This window comes from Chamaea fasciata, unplaced genomic scaffold, assembly GCF_029207755.1.
Source record: "Chamaea fasciata isolate MVZ Bird 193981 ecotype frontalis unplaced genomic scaffold, bChaFas1.0.hap1 SCAF_3, whole genome shotgun sequence".
Lineage (NCBI taxonomy): Eukaryota > Metazoa > Chordata > Aves > Passeriformes > Sylviidae > Chamaea > Chamaea fasciata.
Window position 1 is genome coordinate 105,362,365 of NW_027094088.1, and position 12,047 is coordinate 105,374,411.

The following is a 12,047-nucleotide window of genomic DNA, read 5'->3' on the forward strand; positions in this document are numbered from 1 at the left end:
CTTCAAACACGACACTTGCAACTAACAGATTATCATCTGTTTCATAAAGGCAAATTAAAGGACGAAAAAGAGCCTTTGACAGTGCTTTGAATTACCAATTAACTACCAGTCTGCAGAGGACAGCATGTGCCTGCTTGAGGGTGCTGTGTTTGCTGCAGACCGAGGGCTGGGGACAAGTTTCACTCTTCACAGACAACTGCGTTTCCTGCCCTTACTTTGTTGCTACCCTTGTGCCTTATCTTTGCCCACACTCCCCCACATAGACAGCCCATCCCAAATGTAATAGATGTGTCTGGCCATGATGGCTGCATCTGAATCGATAGACTCAGGGTCCACAGACAACACAATAGCCAAGGGCTAATCTGAGCCATAGTGCTGGTCAAGGCTGGGCTCAAACCAGGTTTGGGAAAAACTGCTGTCATTGCTATGCAGATACGACTGTGAGTCAGTTATCTCACTCCATACGTAGTGGAAAGTCCAGGGCCTGCTGAGGCTTTGTGCCAGGCTCTCTCCTCTGGAGTAGGGACACCTCCCATGGTTACTCCTTGAGGCTGAGAGATTGCAGCAGATTCTCCGTAAGTGAATAATAGCTTATTAAACTTCAGAATCTTAGCTGTGTGATACAAAGGGTTTGTGCACACATAATCCTTTAGACATAAAATGTTGGCCAAGGCTGAGATTAAGGCTGGATCCAGCTACAGCTAAACTCCCTTCTGAGAGGGAGTTGGAAAGCAAGGGCGAGTCCTTTCTGAGGCTCATGACTCAACGGGAGTGTCTCCCTGTCGATTTTGTCTGACCCTGACCTCTGTGTAGTAAAAAATTGTGTCTTGCCATCAGATTTTGTTAAACCACTCTTGAATTATCAAATGTTTTTTATCAGTAAACATTTTGCTGCTTTCTTACAAGTTCATCACACACTATCTGTGGTAAGGAAGCAATGGAGTATTTGCCCATGAAGTTTGCACATTATACCAAGTTGTAATAACACCTGAAGGACCACAGGCAACAATCTAGAGGCAGAGGCTAGAGAAATGGGTCAGTAGAAATGAAACAGGAACAAATGGCCATAAATTAAAATGAACGGTTTAGTCTGGAAAGCATGATCTTTTCAGAATGAGGACAGTCAAGTGTTGCAGAAGGTTGACCAGAGAGAGAGCACAGTCTCCATCCTTTGTACCTACCGACACCCACCTGGATAAAGTTCTGAGAAACCTGGTCTGACCACAAAGCTGACCCAGTTCAGAGCAGGAGGTTAACAGAGAGAACTCTAGAGGTACCTCTTCACTTGAATTCCCATTACTGCTGCAGCTACTCTTAGTGCCTTAGGAACATCCAAAGCCTTGCTTTGACCACTCAAAAGGGATCAGGGTAGTTCTTCCCTGGTAGGTTGTGTTGTCTCCCACTCACAGACAACTCCAGTGTAGACATTGCAGAGTGTATATGCTACATGGAGGTACAAGAAGAGGGCAGAAAAGACTTCTTCCTCAGAAAGTCAAGGAGTTGTCTGTTGATCCCTTTTGAGGATCCCCGGGGAACAGGGATTCCCGAAAAACCCAGTTCTGATAATGTGTTGAGCTTTACTGGCTGATTTCATGGTGGGAATAGCAGAGACTGGGAAAGCCTCTCCAGTTACAGCTGGGAATAATTTTTAGCATCCAGTGTGTGCAGGGCAGCAGGAGACACTTGCCATGAGAGAAGTTTGATACCAGTTTGACTGCTCTCTTGGTTGCCCCGGGAGGTGTGTGTATGGTGACAGTGTCCTGAAAGGCACACAGTGATGTGCTTCTGCTCTTGCCTGTATGTTGGAGGTGGGTTGTTCTGATGGATCCTGGGAGCTGCACTGGCAGCGGCTGGCCCTGTGCACCCAGGGATTGCTCCTGGTGCACCTGCAGGGACTACCCCGATCTTAAATATCCCTGTGAATGAAGATCTCTCTGCTTATGCTCTGAGAAAAGGTGAAAACTGGAGTAGAGTGTCCAGCTCTCCACTCTTCAGCACAGGACAGACAGGCCTGTTGGATCAGGTCCAGAGGAGGCCATGAAGATGCTCAGAGGGCTGTAACACCTCTCCTGTGAAGACAGGCTAAGAGAGCTGGGGTTCATTTTGAATAAGGAAAGGCTAAATGGGAACTTTCTAGCAGCCTTCCAGTACCTAAAGCATAAAAACTATGAAGCTGGGGAGAAACATTTTAGCAGGGCCTGTTGCAATAGGGCAAGTTTTAAACCAAAAGAAGGTAGGCTCAGAGTAGATAAAAGGAAAAGGTTTATTGCAAGGGGGGTGGTGAAACACTGTGTTGGGGGTTGGGTTTGTTCCTTCTTTCTCTGGGGAATTTTTTCCCCACGGGTTGCCAAGGGGACCGGGTGTTGGATACTTGAAAGTGCTTGGCTGAAACAAAGAGATGGACAAAAGGTGGAAGGGGGAGATAACGCAGGTAAAAGACACAGCTTGAGGCAGCTGCGTGCTTTTCTGCTTCCGGCGTTCGGGAGACGCGTGTCGGCCGCTCCTCGAGGATCTCAGCCGCCGCAAAGCACGCCGAGCAGAAGCTGGGCCGCTTTTCTGCCTCGCCTTCGGCTTCTTCGGCGCTGCTCCTCTTGCTGCAGCGTGACCCTGCACCCCCTGCGCTGCCGGGACATCCTGCCCCTGCCTGCCGGGACACCCTGCCATCCCAGCTACCAGCCCGGGACTTTTCCACTGTTCCAGCTTGGTGCTCTGAGAATCCTGCAGGGACACCAAAACCAAACTGCCCTGAGTTTTGTGAAACAAAGCCCTCAAGGTTCTTGGTACTGTTGTCGTTTGTCATTAATGCTGTAGTTGTTTGGTAGGAGGGAGTTTTTTTGTGTTTGTTTGCTTTGTATTACATACTAGTAAAGAACTGCTATTTCTATTTCCCAAATCTTTGCCAAAAAGCCTCTGATTGTAATTTTACCTAGCAGATACCTGTCTTCCTAAACCAAGACACACTGGCACAGTGTGCACTGAGAGTGGTAGATGCCCCATCCCTGGAAACATTTAAGAGGAGTTTGGACATGGCTCTGAGCAATCTAATCTAGTTGGAGATGTTCTTGCAGGGAGATTGGGCTAGATGACCCTTAAAGGTCTCATGATGATTAGGCAGAGTAGGAGTAAAAGGTTGGAGATGGTAGTTTAGGGGACACCTGATACAAGAAACAGTTTTGTGGCAAATTCCTCTTTCTGCAGAGAAATAGATGTTGTATATGCAGGCTGGTTGTCCAAAAGCACCTAAAAATTCACATTTCTATTAATGCTCACTTAATTTCTATATCTCAACTGTTTACACACAGTTTAAAATCTCATATTTTTTTTTTTTTATTTCTCTTCAAGAATCAATTTTTCCATCATAAACATTATGAAATAAAATCATGGAAATATTTAGTCAGCTTTGAACTGACTTTAGGGACAGCTATCTTGATTCCTGCAGTTTTAATAAGAAGGTTTCTAGGGCTACTGTGTCTAGATCTGCATAATGAAGGAATTAATATGGTGATTGCAGCATAATTTTTAGTGAGCAGTAAACATTAGGAATCCTACTGAGTGACCCTGAAATATAATTAGGCCTAGTTCTGTGAAATTATTTTCCTGTGAATATAAAGAAATGGAATAAAAGTGGGGTTTAAATGGGTTTAATATTCTTTTTATTTTTGTACTTTAAAGGAATACCGAGGTGTTAAGAGGGAAAACACTATTTGACAGACTTTGATTCTGATTAATTCTTTAGTGTTTAATCACCTTGATTTCATAGGAGTTTGAACTTAACGCATAATATATGATCAAGCCCTTTAATTATGTTCATTTTCTTTTAAGCCATGGAGCCATTGATCTCTAATCTGACATTCCATATAACATGGAATTTCACTTACTTTTGCATTAATCCAGTATTCCCCCTTCTGCCTCCAAGGGTTCAAGCCTTCATTTCTCATTTCCCACCTTCAAGCTAAAAGCTTGGTACTCACCCCCTTGAAGCTGTTTTACTGTACTAAAAAGTATTAAAGAGCTGTGATATGTCTCTCTAGCCACAGGAGTCAAACCTAGTAACTAGACAATTTCTTGAGCAGGGGAAAACCTATGCTCCAGTTTCTCCTCAAAGGAATTTGTAATCATTTTTATATGAAAAACTCATTGGTGAAACAACTCTGGGAGCAGATATTAGAAGTTTCATAATCCTGTCATGTTCACTGCATTTTGCATCCTTTATTTCCCCTAATTAATCTTGGATCCTTCTCAGCAAAGCAGGACACCTTCAGCAGGAGAGATCAAATGGCTGATAGCTCTTGGATTAAACCACACACCTGAAAGAAATTAAAAACAAAACTAAGAAAAGGGAAAGACCAACTTTGATCTGAAATATAGAATTCACTTGGCATTTCCTTCACTTGGATTGACTGTACCTGCCTACTTCATGGTAGAATGTATCCTCATTTTCTGTTTTAAAGGATGAAGCATAATAGAGTATGAGGCAAATTAAGCTTTAGTTTTATAAGGATCTACAGGACTGTGAATGAAGTGGACGGAAGTGGATGGAAGAACCTCCCTGCAGCATAAGTTGGCTAAAGAAGGGTGGCCTCTCAGGTGCCTCTAGGCAGTGTTTCTGTTTGGCTGATTTAAGCATTTCTCCCTTCGGACTCATGAGTCATTAAGAGTATATCCCAAAACATCTGCCCTGTGTCATGGGCTGTGGAATCTACTCTGAAAGCCAGATGGAAAAGCTGAGTGAAACTTACTAGGCCTTATTTTGTGCCTAATGAGATGTAATGCCTTAAAAAAGTTTATGGCACTAGACCCAGAGAAGGGATCTATTACAGTATCTAACATTTGGGTTTGTGTCCCAGGCACAGAAACCTTTTGGGAATGTGAAGGCTTCCTGTAGTATGTATGGGGGAAAGTCTGATCTCTCAGTGTGGGATTTAAAAGAGTCTACATATTGGTCATAGAAAAACATGAGGATGAGAATGTGTTTTAAGTTGTGCACCCCCTCCAGAGCAAGGTGTGTGGAGTGTAAGTGGGGACATCTGTCTGTGCATCTGAACCTGACCTGCACATCTGAAAATAGCTCATGCAACACATTGAGCAGTTGTTCATGAAACACATCCACCACTTACGAAGATAATGCTCAATTTTTCTTACAGTGTGTGCTGTTTACATCACTTACTCAGCTGTTGCGAGTTCCAAGAACAAACTCCTATTAAACCCATAGCAATAACACGGGGAAAGCGCCTACAGACTGACATTTTGAGAAAGAACAGTTTCCCTTCTTTCTGAAACTGTGCAGCAGTGCAGCAAAGCATTTGGGGTTCCTTGTGCAAAAGAGGAAAGGGTATGATTTGGTAGCCAGCTGCTAGGGTACAGAATTAGAGAGATTAAGGTACGTGCTCTAAATGCTTGCTTCTCTGATCTGTTCATTACTTTGTCTATAGTAGAGCGGTTTCAGGAGGAGTGAATGAAAAGGTTACTTACGCCTTTATGGCTTGGTGATGGAAGATACGTTTTTGGACACTGTCATCCATTGTTTTCTAGGTGAATGATTTAGCTGTTAAACTACTGATTAGTGTTTGCTACCCTCTTCTCTGTCAAATCTTAAAAACAAAAAAAATAGGTTAAGAGCACTAGCCCATGTTTTATGCAAAGCGGTCTCTCAGAGAAGCCTTTTTATGACCAGGGAGCCCTGAGGGGCAGAAAAAACATCTGCTTTTTGGGTGCCTGTCCCCTAAATGATGCCCGGTAAAAAAAGCCCATGCTTGGATTCCAGCTGGGTATATGTGGGAGCACTGAGCTGGTGGCACTAAAGTAGTTCAGGGCATGCTTGGGTGTATATTTCCTGGGGAACTGGAAAATCAGATAGGGAGGCAGCTTGTAATTGCAGCTGCCTGGAGATACAGCAGCTGTTTAACAAGTTGTTGTAAATAACAAGTTTTAACCTGGACAATACAACTCTGCTTAATGCTTGCTAGAAGATTTCATTACATTTAGTCCATGCAACCTAATTCATGCAGTTAGTTTTCTTCAGAAATATTTTAGTGTATTTTTAAAATAGAATTTATTGGTGGTGGGATTTTTTCCACCAAAAATTTCTACTTTCACATATATGAGGATGGATTAGGAAGATTGAGCTAGAGGCCACTTTTCAGCAACATGGACACACACAGGGCCAAGGGAGGGACACCTGCAGTGTATAAAAAGCAAAAATCCTTTTGGCATCATGACAACCCCATACAACAGTCCAAGCTGGGAGCTGGCTGGCTGGAAAGCAGCTTTGCAGCAAAAAGGGAGGTGTATCCAAAATCAGATGTTTGCGTTTCTGATGGACCATGGGTTGAATGTGCGTGAGCAGTGCTCCTGTGTGGTGAGGACATTTACCCATAGACTGGGCTGGGTTTAATCTGTCTTCAGCAGCCGAAACTAAAGGAAAACAACCAGACTCTTCTTAGGGGTGTGCAGTAGAAGAGCAATCGACACAACTTGGAGCAAGGAAAGTTTCAGACAGATGTAAGAAAAACAATTATTCCCACTGGGACCAGATAAGCACCAGATAAGCACAGTTTGCCTGGAGAGACTGTGGCTTTTCCACTTCTTGGAGATACAAACCCTTGACTGAACATGGCCCTGGACAGCTTGTCCTGGCTTTTAAATTTCCTTTGCTTTGAGCACAGATTGCTGTCACAGGTTACTCTGGTACTTAGAGCAGGAGTCACACCAAATGGCCTTGAGAGGTCCAGTCCAGTCTTGGTTACTCTTTCATAATTCTGATTTTCTTGGATTAGGCACAGTACACAGACCTGAAATAGTTTTAGGTGATTCAGTTTGGGAACAGATGGTGTCTCTGCAGTAACTAAGCTTGGTCCCATTTGGGCAGCTGGTTTAGTGCTCAGTACCAGAATTGATATCATATTCAGGCCAGCTGCTTCACATCTACGCACGGTGATACAGCACGCAGGGAGTACAGACATACCAGTTACCTTCCATGCTACTCTCCAGGTACAAACATCCTTTATCACAACTATCCATGACGGACAACCATCATTATGTGGTTGAACAATGTCAGACAGTATGCTGCAGTACCAAAAAGCCCCTTTCCTAGCTTATTTCTTGCAAATTTACACAACTTTTGGTGTAATGACACTTTCCCAGCATGTGTTTTCTATAAATATATATGATTAAGAGAGGAAAAAAGGCTGAGCTAGAAGGGTTTATTAATTAACAAGTGGCTTATTTTGACAATGACTGTCTTACTGCCATCCAGACAGTAAGAATTTACACTGAGTTTTTTTCCCTTCACTGCTATTCTTACACTCCAAGTATTTTTCAACAGGGAGGTTTTCAATTTCAAGGAATGGATACTCACCTAATATATCTTCTTGATACTAATAACCCTAATTTTTGAGTAGGTCATGTTTGTAGGATACCTTTCAACATTATTATACTATATATATATATATATATATATACACAATGCAATCTTTTTAGTCAGTTTTCACTTGGTAACCTTTCAATAGAATTAAAAAGAAAACCTTGTTGAATTAAGTAAGCTTATTAATGATGGTAAGGATTAGATTTTTGCAGAGAAAAATTATGTTTACTGTATTTCAAAAAGGTTTTACTGTATGAAGAATAATATTTTACATATATAACTAGAAGTAATGGGAGGAAATTAAAAATAATTTAAACTTCCTGAAAATGAGTTCTATTAGACTCTAGAATAAGTTCCCAGGAGAAACTGTAGAAGGCTCATTATATGGCTTATTTAAAGCTAGATTAGATGAAATGCCTGAAGGGAGCAAGCTTGGGCTGTTTCCTGTGAGGTTGAAGGAGATTACTTCAGAGGTATTTTTTTTCCTTCTGAAATGTTTTTTTCTGTCATGTGGTCTTGGTAAGTCTTGTACATTTGTGTGTGGGAATGTTCTGCAGGTACTCCTTTTTCTACAATATTTCTATGTGATTTTAAAAAGTAACTTTTTTTTCCTGTAGTAGGAGTTTATAGGTCTTTTTACTGATACATATCACACTGACTGAGTAAAAACGTTTTTTTTTTTTTTTTAATACAACATCAGGAATAACTTGACCAAGATAGAAGTATGTGGATGCTTCCTTAATTTTTCATTTAGAGTTAGAAATTTGCTGTTAAGGTGTTTGTCTTTTTAACCTTGACTCTGCATATATCCATGAGTGGTCTGAAAGTCGTGATTGTGATGCTTTGTCCTGTCCACAGGGATACAGCCCTTGCTGAGCTCAGTGTGTGTTTTGTGTGCTGGGAGTGACCTCAGGCCACTGCCAAGGCTGAGCCACAGTGCCCATGGGTATACATGAGGGAGGTTACTGTGAAGCTGTTCTGTAAAAGCCCCAGATATATCTGTTTTATCACTCTGTGTCAGTGACTGTATAGCTATTCCATAGCAAGTGGAATAGTCCCAAAGTGAAAGGATGTGAAAGAAGGCTGCATAGGCATTACTGAATGGCTGTCTGGTTTTCTCACCTGCTATTCTGGAAAGAGCAGGACTGTACAGTTTCAAAGACATTCTCTGTCCATTTTCCATGTGTATACATGGAAATTCTTCAACATTATTACTTTTTTTTTTTAAAATTCCTAACTTAGTCTCCATTATAAACTCATAAGTCATATATGATCTAAACTTTCCTTGTGTTTTTTAGTTACACAAAAGGAGATAGTTTCTTCTACAGTGACTTTAGAAAAGATTTTGTACTAAACAAAAGAATTTGCTGGTCTTTATAGTACTCTATTTGATTTTTTTGGCAAGTACTCAATCAGGGTGGAAGCTCTCAAAATAACTAAAGAACCAGTGGCCTATAAATTTACAATTCTACAGTGGGAATCCGCATTATTTGCTCCAACAAGTTATGATTTGATAGCTGATGCCAAAGGGAGTGTAGACATTCATTTAATTTTGGAACATTAGATCCAAAGCTGTTGTGGTGGTGATGGCACACTATTATTTTTGTGCCTGTCAAAACCAGGGACAAAACAGTTGTACTAGTGACTGGCTTAGGTAAGTAACCAGAGATGCTCAAAACAGAAGATTAATGATGAAGAGCTGGACCATGCACAGAATGTTTCAAGGAGGAATTAAGTTTTATTTTGAAATATATTTATGTAGAGTTTGCATTACTGTTACCATATAATTGCAATACTTTCATAAAGAAAATCACCTGTAGTTTATAGTACATCTAAACAATTCATAGATTATTTGTTATTTTTTACTTGGGATGATTTTCTTTGGCCAATAGTAATGTAAGTTCAGTTCCTGTAATATGGAAATATCTTCATCACCAGAGACTATATTGTCATCTACTGCAATCATCATGCGTGGCACATGCACAAACAAGTTCCCTTAAAATTGTGATTAAATCTCACCACTTCCAGTGATACTGCTAGATCAACTTTCTGATTATACTGGGTTTGCATGGCAAGGTTTTGGTAGTGGTTGGACTATAAGGGTGGCTTTTGTGAGAAGCTTTTAGAAATTCCCCCATGTCCAGCAGAGCCAATGTCAGCCAGCTCCAGAAAGGACACTCTGCTGGCCAGGGCTGGGCCAGTCAGGGATTATGGCAGTGCCTCTGGCAGAGTTCAGGGCAAAAATGTTACTGCACAGGAGCCAGAAGAGAGGAGTGAGAATATGTGAGAGCAACAGCCCTGCAGACCCCAGGGTCAGTGCAGAAGGAGGGGCAGGAGATGCTCCAGGCTCTGGAGCTGAGATTCCCCTGCAGCCCTGGTGCAGCCCCTGGTGCAGGTGTGCCCCTGCAGCCCATGGAGGCCCACGGGGTAGCAGAGATCCACCAGCAACCACTGGAGGATCCCAGAAAAGAGCAGGGGGATGCCCAAAGGAGGCTGTGACCCTGTGCTGGAGCAGGCAGGACCTATGACTCTGTGGGGGACCCATGCTGGAAGAGCCTGTCCCTAAAGGACTGCATCCTATGGGAGGCACAGACCCATGCTGGAACAGTTTATGCAGAACTGTAGTCCATGGGAAGGACTCATGTTGGAGAAGTCCCTAAGGGACTGTATCCTGTGGGAGGGACCCCACAGTGGAGCAGAGGAAGACTGTGAGGTGTTCTCCCCCTGAGGAGAAGGAGCAGCAGAGACAATGTGTGATGAACTAACCACAGCCCCCTTCCCCATCCCCCTGTGAAAGAAGTTGAGGGTGGAGTAGAGGGAAGGTGTTTAAAAGCTTGGTTTCATTTCTCATTATCCTCCTCTGATTTGATTAGCAATAAATTCAATAAATTATCCCAGGTCAAGTCTGTTTTCCCCATGATGGTCACTGCTGAGGGATCTCTCCCTGCCCTTGTCCCAGTCCATGAATCTGTCATTATAATTTTTCTCCCCTGCCCAGCTGAGGAAGGCAGTGACAGAGGGGCTTTGGTGGGAACATGGGACCCAGCCAGAGTCAAATCACCACAATGAGCTATATTTGAACAACTTTCTTCTAATTACTTTATTATTTTAATTTTTCTTTTAGCTCAGAGGTTGTCCCATTCCTTATATCAAAACCTGCTATGAAATTTTTGGTTTCTGACAGAAGATACTTGCAGAGGTTTTCAGTATAAATTGCTTACTACCCCTGTAAACCTTTCTCCACATTTTTATCTACCTGTTTGGGCCACTTTGGGATTGTGTGTATTAAAACTGTGTGATCATAACAAGACAGTGGCAAAAATGGGGTATTGATCTGTGCAAAGTTACAAACCTGGGAGGTATGGATGAATAGTGTTGTATAGTCCCTATATTAGGGATATTGTTTCTACATCCCGGTTTTGCCAACGATTTAATGGTAATAACCAAATTTGAAGCAATGGCTTGAATGAGTAGGAAAGAGATTAAATTATTGACCGGGCAGCAAAATGTTTCGATTTCCTTAAGAAAAATCTGGCCACCAGGTGGAGACTTTGCTTTACCTTTTCCTAAACCAAAGCTGCAAAAGAAGATAGCCTAAGAAGCCATTTGCACAAAAATAAAGTAATCCCATTTATTTTTCAGGTCTTCCTGTTGATAATTCTTGCAATGAAAAGTTTCCCGAGCTGATCTGAGGAGGCTAAGCCTTCATTCTTTGAAAAAAAAAGAAAGAAAAAAAAAAAAAAAAAGAAAAAGAAAAGAGAAGCATAGAGTATAAGGTTTAGCAATATATTGCTGAATTGTTTAATGAAATAATGGAATTTGCTAAAGTTAAATATGTTCTATCTGCTTGATTCTTCTTTTTAAGTGGCAGGGAATTGACTAATCTCAAATTATTGTCATTAAAAATGACCTAGTTATAAAAACTCTTTGACCTTTAGAATTTGTAGCAGGTTTAAATAACATTTATCTTTGTGTAGCATAGTTAATAGCAAAGATATAATTACATGCTTTTCTGTAAGTGGAAGTCCCTAAATGCAAATACTAATGGACAATGTCATCTATAACAATCTGCAAATTTATGGAGGAAATTGGTTTTCCAGGCTAGCTATTTATTAATACGGAGGAGAGTAATATTAGATTGGAGCTCCACCATATTTCTTTACATTTTTATACAATGAAGAGGCTTCAGAAAGAGATGAAGACCCATTGCCCTGTAACTAATCTGTCTGCAGAGAGTTTCAGTAATGGGGCAGGAACATAAAGCAGTTTTTCCTTTCTGATTGGCAATAATAATATTTTCCAGCTACAGACTAGTTGGAAAAGGGGGATATGTGAGTAAATCTGGGAGCTGAATTGCAAGTGAATAAAGGAAATAAAAGGTTGATACCATGTATCAGATGATTTTGTGCAGGAGTGTGTCAAAAAAAACCCCACAAAAACCAAAATCAAAACCAAAAAAACCCCCCCAAAACCCAAAACCAAACAAAAAATACAACAAACAAACAGACAAAGTCACGAGGATGAGTTGATCTTGGATAGGGAAAGAAATCCATGTAGATCTGGTTTAAACGGGTGCATGTGACAGTGTAGAGTGACAGAACAATGAAAGCTGCAGTCATGTGAGGAATGAGGCTGGTGGCAGGTAGAGGGGTCTCAGGGTTTCCAGCACTATTCTGCTACTCTG